A 16,835-nucleotide genomic window follows, 5' to 3' on the forward strand; every position below is an offset into this window, starting at 1 on the left:
GGGTGCTAACTAACCCTTAGCTGAGCTTTCAATTCTATAATCGTTCTAAAGACTCCATCATTCATCACCACTCCTGTCTCAATTCATTTGTTGCTTATGCATATTTTCTGTTACCCCCACAACTGGCGCTCAGTGGTTAGCAATGCGGCCTGACAGTGCCAGGGTGTCAGGTTTGATTCCAGCCTCGGGCGACTGTCTGTATAGAGTTTGCACATTCTCTCCCTGTGTCTGCGCGGTTTCCTCCGGGTGCTCCCGTTTCCTCCCACAGTCCAAAGATGTGCAAGTACGGTGAATTGGCCATGCTACATTGCCAATAGTGTCAGGTGCATTACTAGGAGGAAAATGGGTCTGGGTGACTTACTCTTTGGAGGGTCGGTGTGGACTGGTTGGGCCGAAGGGCCTGTTTCCACACTGTAGGGAATCAATCTAAAAAAAAACTGACTTCAAAACAACCTCAACTGAGGTTGAAGGAAAACACTTCAGCGTTCTCTTCGGAACTAGATTCTTCCAGCATTAATCATTAATTTCCAATGATTTCAGATTTTCTCAGTTAGGGTTGCTAACAGAATGGCTGCACCAGAGAACCTGGGAAAGAGGAAGGCAAGGTACTTTATGGGATCAGCCTACAAGATGGTCAGGACACTGGAACCCTACTTACTATGCTCTCTCCTATTCCAAAAACCCTTTCTGCAAGTATCTCCAAACGTGAAAGCCTGTCATATTTCAGGGTCACATTTTTAGTTGCCTTCAATGGAACTTCAAACGCTCCATTCCATAACCTCCCGAATCTTGCTTCTACATTACTAAGTTCCTCGATATTTACACCATGGACTTTTAGTCAGCAGCCATAACAATTATCAATTGTCACTTGTTTCTGCTCACACAAAACAGTACTATATTCCTCAGCATTTCCATTTTTCACCATTACTATGCCATCGGTTACTAAAAAAAATTGTCTCAGCTTTCCTACATCTCTCTCTCCTTTTAATATATCCTAAAACCTACCTCCCCAAAATTTGAACTTTTATCGTATTTTCACTCTGTGGCAAAGTGTAAAATTTTGTTTCATAAAGGTCCTGTGAAGCACCTTGGAAAAACGTAACCACATTAAAGGTGATATGTTAATTTTTCCTCTAATTAGCTTTATTATTATGAATACAAAACATTTATCTTAAAACTCTACACAAAACAAAACACATCAGCATGACATTGAACACTCATGCATAGAAACTGGGTAGAAATCATTAACTCCTACCATAGTGCTTGGGAAAACATCTTAATGTTGAATACAGTTAAAGATCTGTCTGATGTAAAAGAATTACATCCTATCTTGAACCATTTTTGTCATTGTCTGCTTCATTGCAAGCCTGTTTTACATCAGCCACTTTATGACTGAGTAAGGAAAAGGGGCCTCATGTCTTTTCACACAGTGTTCCTACTTAGCTTCGCCTTCCTGAGCCATAACATCTTTGTACAAACTTTTGATGTTTGCCTCTATAGTAAAATAGTACTTTAGTTCAGCAACACTCTTCCTTACACTCGTCCCTGTGAACAGTTTTCACTCTGACAGGAACACAGAAACTAGTGACCATTAGAGGGCGCCACGCACCCAAACTATCCCAGATACAAATCAAACAAAAACAATGAAAGGAAATGAATTCAGTAGAAACCCTTGAGAACCATGACAAAAATCACCATGCAAATGACAACTTGGGATACTAATGACCCCTCCCCAACCCCCCCTTCCCAACTGATGCTTCCTGGGCTGAGAATATTTCCTGTTTTACTTCAAGTCCTTCCTCTCCATCTGGTTTGATAGCAGAATTTCACCAATTTAGTCATGATATGAAACTAACTGCTCCAGGAGAAAACCCTCCAGGATACAATAAAGGTGTTAGATTAATAAGAGGTTCCTCATGTAGGAACACAAGGTCTTTGAGTTCCAAAACTCTCCAGCAATCAATTCAAAAAGATATATAAAATTACACTGCCCCCAGGCAAGTATTTTCCAAAGCAAAAATATAAGCATCCGAGTAAATGTTAGAAATGCAAAAGTAGTTCCTGACGTGCAACATACATTTTATGACAAGTCGAGAAGAACACATGTCAAATTTCCTTCCTTTCTTGTGGTTTTAGCACCTTCCTCTTGAAAAAACAAAGTAAAATTACTGCATTGATAAACAGACCACAAATTCTCCAACTTTCTGTGGAACATTAAAAACTTTTTTGCAACTTTAAAAACTTGCTATTTGCTAACCTATAGCCTATCCACTATGTGATTCAGTAATTTTTGGACCAAAGTGGGCCACATCGTAAGTTGTAAATGCCAAATTTGTTGCAATGAAGTATAGGAACCCTGTAAGAAACTTTAAATGTTGCTAAAAAGTGCAAACTTATAAAGAAAATAAAGTCACAAACCATAGAGCGCATATGTAGACTATGCAACATAGGAGACTATAACAAAATAACTTTCTACTCCTTGACACAAGATGAAAAGCAAAAGCATTGTTTGAAGAAACATTCTAGCAAAATTTATGAAAATTATACTGGTTCATTAGTACACTGTGGCAGCAGGTTAGAGGGAGGGAGAGGACAGATCAATGACCAGGGTCAGGGCTGAACTCTTGGAGGTGCCAAGATGTCACCAAGCCTATCCAATACCATAAGTGAATCCCTCTCAACCTAACTCACCCCCACACCCCAAAATCCAACAACACTCTCTCACCAGTACTACTCCGATTTCTTCCCTTCCTTGACCCACTCCACCTCCCTCACCATCCAATCACATTATCTCCACACCCTTTCAATTCTTTCTACGCTCCTCCCCTCCATCAAACAGCTACTCTCATGCATACTCGCCATAACCATCCTCTCTCCTCTCCCTGCTCCACCACCCACTTGTTTCTCCTAAACCTCATGCACCTAAAATCACTCAATCTGGAGGCATCTCCCGCACACTCTCTACGCCTCCACTTCCCCGACATTTTCTCCATTAAGTCCCATCACCATGTACCACCATCCAACCCTCACAACTACCAATTTCCAAATCCAATCATCCTTCACAACATCTGCCCTTCCCCTCTTCAATCCCTCCATGTATGACCATGCACCAAAGGAATACAAGTTGGCCATCTAGCCCACCATTCAATGAAATGTTGGCTGATCTGCAATTACACTTTATTGCCTTTCCCTATAACCCTATGTTTCCTTATTGATTAAGAATCTGCCTACTCCAGCCTTGACATCCTTCACTTTCCCAACCTTCTACTTACTTTACAGCAGCACCCCCTCATACCTTCTGAATCAAACCCATGCAACACACACAATTCCCCAACCGCTCTCAACCCCTAACACCTCACTGCACACCTTCACACCCCTACACCACACAACTCCACCCCCCCCCCCAACCAAACCCCTTCCTCCACACATGCAAACCCCCTATGGGCACCCTATCCCTCACCCATGCAACCCCCTACGCCATCCCCCACACACGCTGTCTCATCCCTCCCACGTACTCATTGTCCCCACTGCCCATGCACACCCGCCTCTGACACACACACCCTCTGACCCCCACTCTCCACAATGTAGACTCCATCTACCACCGCCTCAAAAAAAGAACTGGAAACGATATCACCCACCAAAAGAGACCAAGACATAAACAGTAAGCAGGCCAAAACACCCGTGCTTCACCAGAGGCTCACTGATGATGTTACCAAATATAGTGATGAAACGTTTGAAAATGAACCTTCTAGCTCAGCAGGTAAACTTAGATCCAGAACCTCAACCTGAGCTACAAATCTTCTAAAAAATAATTAACACCCATCCTCTGACCCTCCACAAACATCCTCTGACCTCCTTCCCACCCACACCCCCACCTTGACGGACCACCCCTGAGTGATTGACCCCTCCCCACACTCTGAACCCTGCATACACCCACTCGATCGCCACCCACAACCCCCACACGCATCCTCTGCCCCCATCCCACCCCCACCCCTGGTGTCCCCTGCCCCAACCCTCTGACCCACCTCCCTAACACATACACACACCTCTGACCCCACCACTCTCTCAGACCCTCCCACCCCCCAACCTCCTGACCCCACACGCTAACCCACCCCCCACTCTCCCTCTGCAACCCCCACACGCACAGCCTCTCAGCCTACCACCACACCCTCTAATCCTCCCCCCTCACACTCACCCCCTCTGATCCTCACCCCCTCACACCCACCCCCTCTGAACCTTCCCCCTCATACCCACCCCCTCTGATCCTCCCCTCTCACAACCACCCCCTCTGATCCTCCCCCCTCACACCCTCCCCCTCTGATCCTCACCCCCACCCCCTCTGATCCTCCCCCTCACACCCACCCCCTCTGATCCTCACCCCCACCCCCTCTGATCCTCCCCCTCACACCCACCCCCTCTGATCCTCACCCCCACCCCCTCTGATCCTCCCCCTCACACCCACCCCCTCTGATCCTCACCCCCACCCCCTCTGATCCTCCCCCTCACACCCACCCCCTCTGAACCTTCCCCCTCTGATCCTCACCCCCTCACACCCACCCCCTCTGATCCTTCCCCCTCACACCCACCCCCTCTGATCCTTCCCCCTCACACCCACCCCCTCTGATCCTCCCCTCACACCCACCCCCTCTGATCCTTCCCCCTCACACCCACCCCCTCTGATCCTCACCCCACACTCACACCCACTTACCCCCCCACACAGAACCCCTCCACACCCTGACATGCCCCCATACCCACCCCCACCGACCCGCCAGACACACACCCTCTGACCCCCCCTCCCCCCACACACACCCTCTGACCCCCCCCTCCCCCCACACACACCCTCTGACCCCCCCCTCCCCCCCACACACACCCTCTGACCCCCCCCCTCCCCCCACACACACCCTCTGACCCCCCCCTCCCCCCACACACACCCTCTGACCCCCCCCCTCCCCCCACACACACCCTCTGACCCCCCCCTCCCCCCACACACACCCTCTGACCCCCCCCTCCCCCCACACACACCCTCTGACCCCCCCCCCCCCCCCACACACACCCTCTGACCCCCCCCTCCCCCCACACACACACTCTCACTGACACCACGCCACAGACCCTCTGGTTACTGACAGCCGCCCCCAGACACCCCCATCCCTTAACATCACCGCCCACCACACAAATGCAATAACATAGACATATATAATGTATACAGCATATAATCTCCCCCTCCCCTCAGCTCACCTCTCCGTTACGATCGACTGATTCGCTCACGACGCCGTGAATCTAGACGCGGTAACCGAATGTAATGTTTATTTCCTTCATTGCTGCCCCCCCCGCTCTAACTCCGTGCGGCAGCTCCCGACTCTCTCTCTCTCACACACCGCACTGAGGCGGACAGCCCGCTCGTGCTGCTGAACGCAGGAGCCGGCCCGCGCTAACCGGCCCCACTTTTCAAATCTCTCCGTAGGCGGGAGCGCTCGCGCAGAGCAGGGAAGGAGGGGGGAGCGGGAGAGGATGGAGGGGGTCACGTGTGCATCGGACCGCCACGGCAGTGGGTGGGGCTTCCGAGTTGGAGGCGTGGTTATGTCACGGGCTCGATCGCACCGCACGGCGGAAGGAGGCGTGGCTAGGCCCAGAAGCGTGATGTGGGGGGCGTGGCTGCCTTTCGAGAGGCACCGCCTATCACGTGAGCGCCAACCCACTATAAAAACGCACCAATGCACAGTACCTTCACAGTTGGTGTGGTATGTGCTGCTTTCTGTGAGCTGAAGGCATTCGTTTAGAGTGAAGGCTTTTAAGACAAAATTCATGGGAGTCAGTTGCTAGGCAGGTGGTGTAAAGCCTTTAGCAATTGACACAGGCCGTTCGGCCCTTTGAGCTTGCTGCTCTGTTCACTGGGGTCATGATTTGACATTTGTTCCATTTACTTTTCTGTATTTTTCCCTTGGTTCCCTAACTAGTCAAGAATCTACTTAGGTTAAAAAAAACAATGACTGCAGATGCTGGAAACCTACTTAGCTCAAGGATTCTTCTCCTGTGGCAGGATCTTTCTAGGGAGAAAAATTTCTTCCTTCACAGGAGTTGGGAGGACTTGTTATGGCTGTATAGGGTGTTGGTTATGGATTACACAGTTAAAAATCACACCACACCAGGTTATAGTCCAACAGGTTTAATTGAAGCACACTAGCTTTTGGAGCTATGCTCCTTCATCAGGTGATTGTGGAGGGTTGATGAAGGAGCGTCACTCTGAAAGCTAGTGTGCTTCCAATCAAACCTGTTCAACTATAACCTGGTGTGTGATCTTTAACTGTGTACACCCCAGTCCAACACCGGCATCTCCAAATCATGGTGATGGATTAGTGTTGCTGGAAGAGCACAGCAGTTCAGGCAGCATCTGAGGAGCAGTAAAATTGACATTTTGGGCAAAAGCCCTTCATCAGGAATACAAGCAGACAGCCTGAAGGGTGGAGAGATAAGTGAGAGGAGGGTGTGGGTGGGGAGAAAGTAGCATAGAATACAATAGGTGAGTGGGGGAGGGGGTGAAGGTGATAAGTCAGGGGGGAGGGGAGGGGTGGAGTGGATAGGTGGAAAAGGAGCTAGGCAGGTAGGACAAGTTATGGGGATAGTGCTGAGCTGGAAGTTTGGAACTGGGGTGAGGTGAGGGAAGGGGAAATGAGGAAACTGTTGAAGTCCACATTGATGCCCTGGGGTTGAAGCGTTCTGAGATGGAAGATGAGGTGTTCTTCCTCCAGGTGTCTGGTGCTGAGGGAGTGGTGGTGAAGGAGGCCTAAGGTGTTAGTTAGACCACTATTAGAATATTGTGTGCCATTCTGGTCTCCTTCCTATTGGAAAGATGTTGTGAAATTGGGAAGATGTTGTGAAACTTGAAAGGGTTCAGAAAAGGTTTACAAGGATGTAGCCAGTGTTGGAGGTCTGAGCTATAGGGAGAGATTGAACAGGCTAGGGCTGTTTTCCCTGGAGTGTTGGAGGTTGAGGGCTGACCTTGTGCAGGTTTATAAAAACATGAGGGGCATGGATAGGATAAATAGACAAAGTCTTTCCCCTGGGGTTGGGGAGTCTAAAACTAGAGGACATAGGTTTAGGGTGAGCGGGGAAAGATATGAGATTTAAGGGGCAACCTTTTCACATAGAGGGTGGTATGTGTATGGAATGAGCTGCCAGAGGAAGTGGAGGCTAGTACAATTGCAACATTTAAAAGGCATTTGGGTGGGTATATGAATAGAAAGGGTTTGGAGGGATATGAGCTGGGTGCTGGCAGGTGGGACTAGATTGGGTTGGGATATCTGGTCAGCCATAGACAAGTTGGACTGAAGGGTCTGTGTCTGTGCTGTACAGCTCTGACTAATTTTTCTAAAAAAAAGATGGGTAGGGGGATGTCTCTTCCTGCACTCTGTCTTGCTGTTTCCTATGTTGTAATGTTGACTAATTTATTGACTCTGAAATACTTGAGAGTGAGGATTGCAGATGTGGAAGGTACAAATTGCAATGGCCTGAATGTAGTCTTGAATGTCCCAATGAAAGATGAGTTGCAGTTCATTTCAATACTGTGACAGGTCATGTACAGAAAGGTCAGGGTGAAAGCCAGGTAGCCGATTAAAGTGATTTATGTTGGGATTTTTGAGGTCATGCCTGTGTACTGCATGAGGGTGTTTCGCCAAACAATCACTTACTCTAAATTTGCCCTCAATGTGGAGGTTACCATATGTTGAAAAGTAATTACTGTATATTAAACAGTGAATACTTGATCTTAAATGAAAAGTATGACTAAGTGGATGTTCCACTTGGTGGAATGTTTGGAATTGGCTGTTAATTTTAACTTATGGATGTTGCTGGCTGACTGCACCAGTGTTTATTCACCTTGAGAAGGTGATGAGCTATCTTCTGAACCACTGCAGACAATGAAGTGGGTACACCCACAGGGTTGTTAGGGAGGGGCTTCTGGATTTCTGACCCAGTGACTAGAGGAATGGTGACCATATAATTTCAAGTTGGGGTGGTACATGTCTTAAAAGGAACTTGCAAGTGGTGGTGTTTGTAAGGCCTTGCTCTTGTTCAGGGTAAATCTATTGAAGAGTAGCTTCACATTGCAGTTTGTGATACCTTCCAAATGAGACCAAGCTGGAACTATGCTTGCGACCTTAATTGCACAGGGCCACATTACATTTGAAATCTGCCTTTTGATTGACTAAGTGCTCCAGTTTGTTTTGACTAGCATCTCTATTGCCATGTCATATTGTTGGGATTGACTCTTTCCTCACCAGAACTGGTGGTTGTGGACTGGAGTACTGGGTACTGTGGGGACAAGTACTGACAGTGTTGAGATGAACATGAACCAATGGTGATGTCTGAAAGTGAGTGTTCTCCCATGCCATCTTTAAAAATGTTAATCTATAGAAAAGGAAGAAAGATTTGCATTTAACAGCACTTGTGTAGTACTTCTGAGCACGTTGGGACGTGCTTAACAAAAACTGAAAGAACTGTTGATGCTGTAAATCAGAAACAAAAACTGAAATTTAGAAAAGCTGAAGGGTCACTTGACCTGAAACATTAACTCTGATTTCTCTCCTCAGATGCTGCCAGACCTGCTGATCTCTTACAGCAATTTACTTTTGTTTCTAAAGTACTTCACAGCCAGTTAAGTTTTCTTGACTGCAGGCATGCTTATAAGGTAGTAGCCAATTTTGCGCACACACCCTCAAATAGTGATGCTAATGGCCAGATAATCTTTGTGACATCAACAGTTGGGTAAATGTTAATCATAGGGTTATACAGCACAGAAACAACTTGTACATATTGATCAGATATCCTAAATAAATCTAGTCCTAGCATTTGGCCTGTACCCCTCTAAAATCCATCCTATTCATGTACCCATTGAGATGCCTTTTAAATGTTGTAATTGTGTCTACCTCCACCATTCCCTCTGGCAACTGATTTACAGATAACTCCTATTTGGCTTTAACGCCAATGTATTTAACTCCAATATTCTCCATCAAATAAGATCTGGTTACATTAGAGAAAACCAATGATGCATCAATTGAACTTGTAGTAGCACCTCTGATACTGTGACTTGTGTGGCTTGAACATAGAACCTGGTGTCTCAGAGACAAGAATATGATCAACAGAGCCACCTCTACTCACTTTATTTGACTGGTCGCAAGACTTCAACAGTTTCCTCATTTCCCCTTCCCCCACCTCAGCCTAGTTCCTAACTTCCAGCTCAGCACTGTCCCCATGACTTGTCTGGACTTGCCCTACCTGCCTGTCTCCTTTTCCACCTATCTACTCCACCCTCCTCCCTGACCTATCACCTTCATCCCCTCCCCCACTCACCCATTGTACTCTATGCCTCTTTCCCCCCACCCTCCACCCTCCAGTTTATCTCTCCACGCTTCAGGCTCACTGCCTTTATTCCTGATGAAGGGATTTTGCCCAAAACGTCAATTTTGCTGCACTTTGGATGCTGCCTGAACTGTTGTGCTCTTCCAGCACCACTAATCCAGGATCTGGTTTCCTGCATCTGCAGTCATTGTTTTTACCTCACAAAATAATAGTAGTCCATCCAATAAGTTGAGTTAAGCAGGGAGATCAAATAACAAATATTTTAAGGCACAGAGGCATCCAGCAGCAACAACAATATAATTGAATACCAATACTTGTCTGCTCTGAATTTAATTGCTAATGATTCTATTTACCTTTGACATCTACACAAGATTCAACATAATGAAAATCAGTAAAACCCAACAGTCATGACAATGAGCACTGTAAAACTTGTAGCATTTAGTAATACCATTTTCTCCTTCATACCACCTTTTGCAGTGGACTTCATTCCCTATGACGTTGCTTTTTATACAAGTGCTGTCTGTGAGGGCATCGAATGTCCTTGTAGATAGCATGTGACCTATGAGTAACAATTACCTACTTGCTGTCATGTGCTATGCTATCTCTTTGGCAGATTATTAAACACTGCTCAAAACATTTATGTAAAATAGCTTGCATTTATTGACAAGTGCACATTAAAATACAACAGATTTGCTCATACTGTATTACACAAATCTAATGATCAATGTGCTTCTGGAGTAGTTGGTCTTTTGTTTGACTTTTGAAATAAATTTATCATTTCCTTAAAGTTCTAATATGGGCAATGTCCATTCTGTCATACCATGCAAATTGCAATTTCTTCATTGAACACTCAATGAGTCATCAAATTAAAGTTGGATAAGGTCACACTTAAAAGAACTTTGCTAGGTGATTTGACAAAAGAAAGCATAAATTTAAAGCAAATTGGACAGGCCTTAAAAATATCAGCATGCAAACAATTCAAAGACTTGGAGTCATAGACTGGTACAGCACAGAAGGAGGCCATCCAACCTTTCATGGTTATTGGAGGTGATAGAACAAGCTTTTCAATTTATCTGGTCACTCTGCTGTTGTCATTGAATCCATTCCCACCACCCTTCAGCCAATGTCTTCCAGAGGACCTCTTTTCACAGTAACTTTGTAGATGTATTAATTATGTATCCGTGCCACACAGACTCTCAGGCCATGGAGTTGGCTGTTGTCATTAGTGCTGAAGTATGGCTAAAACAATTAGATTAGATTAGATTAGATTCTCTACAGTGTGGAAACAGGCCCTTCAGCCCAACCAGTCCACACTGACCCTCCGAAGAGCAACCCACCCAGACCCATTTCCCTCTGACTGAAGCACCTAACACTATGGGCAATTTAGAATAGCCAATTCACCTGACCTGCACATCTTTGGACCGTGGAAGGAAACCAGAGCACCTGGAGAAAACCCACGCAGACACACAGAAAATGTGCAAACTCCACACACAGTCGACCGATTGACTTCTTCATTATTGGGTCAGGAAGTACAAAATGAATAAAGTTTCAGCACCTGCCATGCCAATCAGAAGTGCACCTTGCCTGACAAAGGTGACTACTGTGATTCAAAAGGATCCTACTTCTAGTACCCCTACCTCTAGGCTAGATGGTCCCACATGTCCCTGACCTATGGCTAAACAAATTGATTAAAAATATCTAGAATTGCATTAGAAGCAGTTTAGAGAGGGTGCTTCACTCAGCTTACATAGTCTTGGCTAAGTGATTAAAGTGATGGGTTAGAAATTCAAGTGTATGCTTGAATCCTGCTGACTACGGTTCTCTTTGTCTTTGTTACAGGATCTTGTGGTACAGTGGTTGTGTCCCAACCTCCAAGTTGGAAGGTCTGACTTCCTATTGGCCCACGCATGTGATATCATGTGACTGAACAGGTTGCATAAAAATACCTCCTTTTAAGGTTCAAAAGGATCTTGTGGCACAATGGCAGTGTCCCAACCTCTGGGTTAGAAGGTGCAGGTTCATTTCCCAGAGTTATGTCAAAGCAGGTCAATTTAAGGTTTTCTTATACTTTTAATGTTCACTATAAGATCAATTACTGTGATACTGGTCAACTGTGGAAGTGATCACCTGCGGGAAATCAATGTATTCATACCTGTTTGAGAATGCACAACTTTTACTAATTTACAACTAGCAAATTACCCTTTTGATATTGACACTATGAAAAAAGATATATAATGGTTAGTAAACTATCCCTTTTAAGACCATAGCGCAATGATTTTACATTCAAATTTATAACTTTATGGAACATTTCAAAGAGTTGTGCTCACTGCTATTTTAATCTTTAGGATTTTGACACCTATACTTAAGTCTAAGAATAACATAACCGAAGTTAAGCTGAAGATAAATTTTACTTATTTCTTTACAAATTCACATCATTATAAGATTTTTACGAGCACCAGCCCGTGTCCTTTTTCAAAGAAGTCATATTTGACTCAAACGTTGCCTCTGGAGACATAAGCACGGATGCTGCCAGAGCCGCTGTGTTTCTCCAGCACAGTTTTTATTTCAGATCTCCAGCGTCAGCCGTACTTTGCTTTTATTGCTCAATCCATTCTGGTGTCTGGTTAGCAACATTCCAAGTATGTTTACACAATAGTTACCTGCCTCCACTTATATGAATAGGGTTTCGTGGGATATGGGGCCAAATACTGACAAATGGGATTAGGTCAGATTGGGATGTCTGGTCAACATGGACAAGTTGGACTGAAGGGTCTGTCTCTGTGCTGTATAACTCCATGACTCTATGACTAAACAATCATCGCTCAAATTATTGTCAATGTTATTCACCCATGTTCTCTCATTCCTACAATGTAAACCCTCCAGTTTCTCTTACATGTTGAATTGTCTTTTACCTTGAGTCAAACTCCTATGATGTTAGGTAAAAACAATGACTGCAGATGCTGGAAACCAGATTCTGGATCAGTGGTGCTGGAAGAGCACAGCAGTTCAGGCAGCATCCAAAGTGAAGCGAAATCGACGTTTCGGGCAAAAGCTCTTCATCCTATGATATTGTACGTATGCAGGAATTCATAACATTGTATTTCTACAACAACTCTTGGCAGTTTTGGAGTTCAATTTCCTAATTCAAGCATAAAATGCTAAATCTGCAGTATCCTTTATCTGCCTGTTTTTGTATTGGATAATTAAAGTGACATCTTATGTGTCTTCGAAAAGGCACAATGGGTAGAATGTGGCAGACAGCCAGTATTCCATGTAAAAGTATTTGGAGCCAAGCCTTCTGCATGCTTGAAATTTAATAGAGGTGCTTTTTATACTGAATGAATATAAAAGGAACAATTTGGCTTGGGTGTAGTACTCATTTGATTTCTACTCCAGTATTTATGACTTGAAAATGTAAGTGTTTAATTGACACATGTAGTAAATCAGTTACTGAAAAGAAAGAATGCTGGAGATCACAGTTGGCCAGGGAGCACACGTGGAGAGAAAGCAAGCTAATGTTTGAGTCTAAATGTGGGCGGCACGGTGGCACAGCAGTTAGCACTGCTGCCTCACAGCGCCAGAGACCCGGGTTCAATTCCTGACTCAGGAGGCTGACTGTGTGGTGTTTGCACATTCTCCTCGTGTCTGCGTGGGTTTGCTCCGGTTTCCTCCCACAGTCCAAAGATGTGCAGGTCAGGTGAACTGGCCATGCCAAATTGCCTGTAGTGTTAGGTAAAGGGGTAAATGTAGGGGAATGGGTGTGGACTTGTTGGGCCGAAAGGCCTGTTTCCACACTGTAAGTAATCTAATCTAATCTAAATGATTCATCAGATAGCTCAGTTGGCTGGATGGCAGGTTTGCGATGCACAGTGAAGTCAACAGCTCGGGTCCAATTCCCGCACCAGCTATGAAGGAGTCTCCTACTCAACTTCTCATGGTGACTCTCAGATTAAACTCACCACCAGCTGTCTCTCTCTGATGATAGGATGGGATTGTGGTGATTTTACTTTTTTATAGTAAATGATTTTTTGATCCTCAAAAATGTCAGATTTCACATAAAAGGCAAACCAGTGAATCTGATTTCATTTCCCTTCAAAAGAAGAACATGGATTTTACAACTGAAATTCCCCAACTGAGCAGCTCCGAACTGATATTAGTACATAGCGATTGGATTTTAATGTGCAGCTGAAGTACACACTCGGATTTAGTTATCAATAATATTTTGTAAACTTCTTTTAGGGAATGTGGATTTTGTTGGTCTTCCTCACTTCCCTCAAACCGAGTGGCTTACTAGGCCATTGCACAGGGCAGTTGGAAGTCAACTCGAGGACAGGAGTCTGGAGTCACATATAGACCAGGTAGAGAGAAAAAATGGAGAAAGTGAGGACTGCAGATGCTGGAGATCAGAATCGACTGCCGGTCAGGCAGCATCCGAGGAGCAGGAGAATCGCGCTTCGGCATCAGGAATGAGCTGATGAAGGGTTTATTCCCAAAATGTCAGTTCTCCTGCTCCTTGGATGCTGCCTGATCAGCTGTGCTTTTCCAGCTCCACACTCTCGACACAAATGTCACAGTGCCTTCCTTAAACTGTATTAGTGGACCAGATTTGTTTTAACAACAAATGGTGATAGTTGTTATGTTCATTATTATTGCGAGCAGCTTTATATATCAGGTTTATTCATTGAATTCAAATTCCACCACCTGCACTGGTAGGATTTGAACTAATATCCTTAGAGCATGAGTCTGTGTCTCTGGGTTGCTATTCCAGTCACATGATCAATTTGCCACCATCTCCCCATATTATTAACATTTTATATGAATATTGCAAGATTGCCAGTATTTATATCACTACTCGTTTCACAATGTAACAAAATGCTTTCCATTCATTTAGTACTTTTGAACTGTAGTCTCTGTGTAATGTTAAAAAAATGTAACAGCCACTGTAATGCACACAAAGTTTACATAGCAACAACGTGATAATGACCAGATAACCTGTTTGTTGAAGGATAAAGATTAATGGAGACAGCTTCCCTGCTCTACATCAGAATTGAGTCACAACATCTTTCATCTCTATTTTAGAAGTTGAGCAGTGTCTGAGTTTACTATGAAGGTTACACTTTCTCAACCTTGTCCTCTTGACTGAGGCATGACCCCCAGGTTACACTGACCACCCCTAATCAGAGAGCAGCCCTTACGGTCTCTGGGACTGTGGCAATTTTACCTTTTAGAGGACAAATGGGGCAACAAGCTAATTTCTCATTTAAAAATCAGCACTGTCAGTAGCATAGTACTCCCTCAGTGCTTCACTGGAAGATTAGCCTTCCTGTGTGTGTTCAAATCCTGGAATAGTTCTTCAGCCCTCAACCTCTGTCTCATAGATAAGTGTGTTACAAATAGAACCAGAAGTCTCACAAGTTCCCGATTCAGGCGACTGACTGTGTGGAGTTTGCACGTTCTCCCCGTGTCTGCGTGGGTTTCCTCCGGGTGCTCCAGTTTCCTTCCACAGTCACAAAGATGTGCGGGTCAGGTGAATTGGCCATGCTAAATTGCCCGTAGTGTTAGGTAAGGGGTAAATGTAGGGGTATGAGTGGGTTGCGCTTCGGCGGGTCGGTGTGGACTTGTTGGGCCGAAGGGCCTGTTTCCACACTGTAAGTAATCTAATCTAATCTAAAAAACATCAGGCTATGGTCCAACAGGTTTATTTTAAATCACAAGCTTTAGGAACACTGCTGTGCTCTGAAAGCTTGAGATTTCAAATAAACCTGTTGGATTATAACTATGTGTCGTGTGGCTTCTGACAAAGTCTGAGATGCGTAACCCTCACTTATGGCATATAAAGGGTGATCTCCATACAACTGGACATGATGGCAGGGATTTCAATCTTCTCTGTCTCATTGATCCGCTGGGGCTGTTTACAGATTCTTGGGAATTTCTTGTGAATCTGGACTTTCTCCTGGGAACCCCACATCCCACTTTTTGAAAGATACCAGTTGCTCAGAGGAAAGTGGCATTATCACTGCAGCAACCACATTTGCTTTGATTTAGAATGCTGGTAATTCAGCAAATATAGAAAACTAATGTCAGGAACCCACACAAATGTTATTTAGGGAGACCTCAAAAAGACATCTGATTGTTTTACACAATAAACTTTCTCAAATGAGAAATTGCAGCAAATTGGATGGACTTGGTATTGATTTTTGAGATGTGAGTCCCACGCTTGTTACCTATCTCTAATCGAGCCAATTATTTAATGATCTGATGTGTAAAACCCAATTCAAATGAATTGAAAACTACCTGCAAATGTTACAGTTCCATGGTTCTTAAAATTACCAGTCAATCATAAACAATAACTGCTCTCCTTCCAAACATGCGGTCCTCTAAAGGAATGCCAGCAGCCTAGGATAAGATGTACCAACTACATATAATTCCTACGGTTGTGCTAAAATGAGGTTACTTTTGCAGATGGATACCTAATGTAAAAGTCTATATACAACTATATTGGCATTGATGCTTCAGATCTCAGACTTCACAGGTATTAAAAGAAAGCGAATGTCCTGTGCCTCAAAGCATGATTTGGAGATGCCGGTATTGGACTGGGGTGTACAAAGTTAAAAATCTCACAACACCAGGTTATAGTTCAACAGATTTATTTGGAAGCACTAGCTTTTGGGGCAGGTGATTGTTGAGTATAAGATCATAAGACACAGAATTTATAGCAAAAATGGAATAGTATAATTTACTGTGAATAGTAAACTTTTGTGATAAATTCAGTGTCATACGATCTTATACTCCACAACCACCTGATGAAGGAGCAGCACTCAGAAAGCTAGTGCTTCCAATTAAACCTGTTGGACTATAACCTGGTGTTGTGTGATTTTGAACCTTGCCTAAAGGCAGTATTTCTGTGACCAGTGACTCTTCTGACTGAATTTTAAACAAAGGCGTCTTTAAATCCATTGGGTGAATATGCAGATACTGTAATCTGGAATGCATCAGGAAATTGACATATTGATCTCTGCTGAGTTACTAATTGCAGTGGTCTTTTAAATGAACAAGGAATGTTAGGAATGCTAATTCTCATTCTGATCCCATGACCCTCCTCGCAAACTCACAAGGCTTCATGCATGGAGATAAAACAAAGAACTGCAAATGCTGGAAATTTGAAACAAAATCAAACAGAAATTCCTGGAGAAGCTCATTTGTCTGACAGCATCTGTGGATGGAAAACAGAGTTAATGTTTCAAGTCTGGTGACCCTTCTTCAGAACTGAAACTGTTCTGGAAAGGGCTAGACTTAGAGTACTGAAACCAACAAATGCTGGACATCACAGCAGCCATGGAGACAGAACAAACTTATGTTTCAAGTCTAGATGACTTTTCATCAGAGCGTGTCATGAGAGTCACCTAGAACTCTGTGTTAACGTGCTTTCTCTACATTGATGCTGTCTGACCTGCTGTGATTTCCAGCATTTGTTGTTTTCA

The 16,835-nt window shown here is 44.3% G+C and overlaps 1 protein-coding gene across 3 annotated transcripts in view; it reads right to left on the reverse strand.

Moving 5' to 3' along the window:
• The window catches only part of LOC132834740 (uncharacterized protein C15orf39 homolog), an 87,133-nt gene that overhangs the window by 19,637 nt on the left and 50,661 nt on the right, over positions 1-16,835 (reverse strand). The window contains exon 4 of one of the 3 annotated variants that reach the window (XR_009647243.1): positions 10,265-10,593. The exons of the other annotated variants lie outside the window; for them this stretch is intronic. The gene's annotated coding sequence lies outside the window, so the exon portion shown is untranslated. Of the gene's footprint in view, positions 1-10,264; positions 10,594-16,835 lie in introns of those variants that run through there. 3 annotated transcript variants of the gene reach the window in all.

This window comes from Hemiscyllium ocellatum, chromosome 42 (assembly GCF_020745735.1).
Source record: "Hemiscyllium ocellatum isolate sHemOce1 chromosome 42, sHemOce1.pat.X.cur, whole genome shotgun sequence".
NCBI lineage: Eukaryota > Metazoa > Chordata > Chondrichthyes > Orectolobiformes > Hemiscylliidae > Hemiscyllium > Hemiscyllium ocellatum.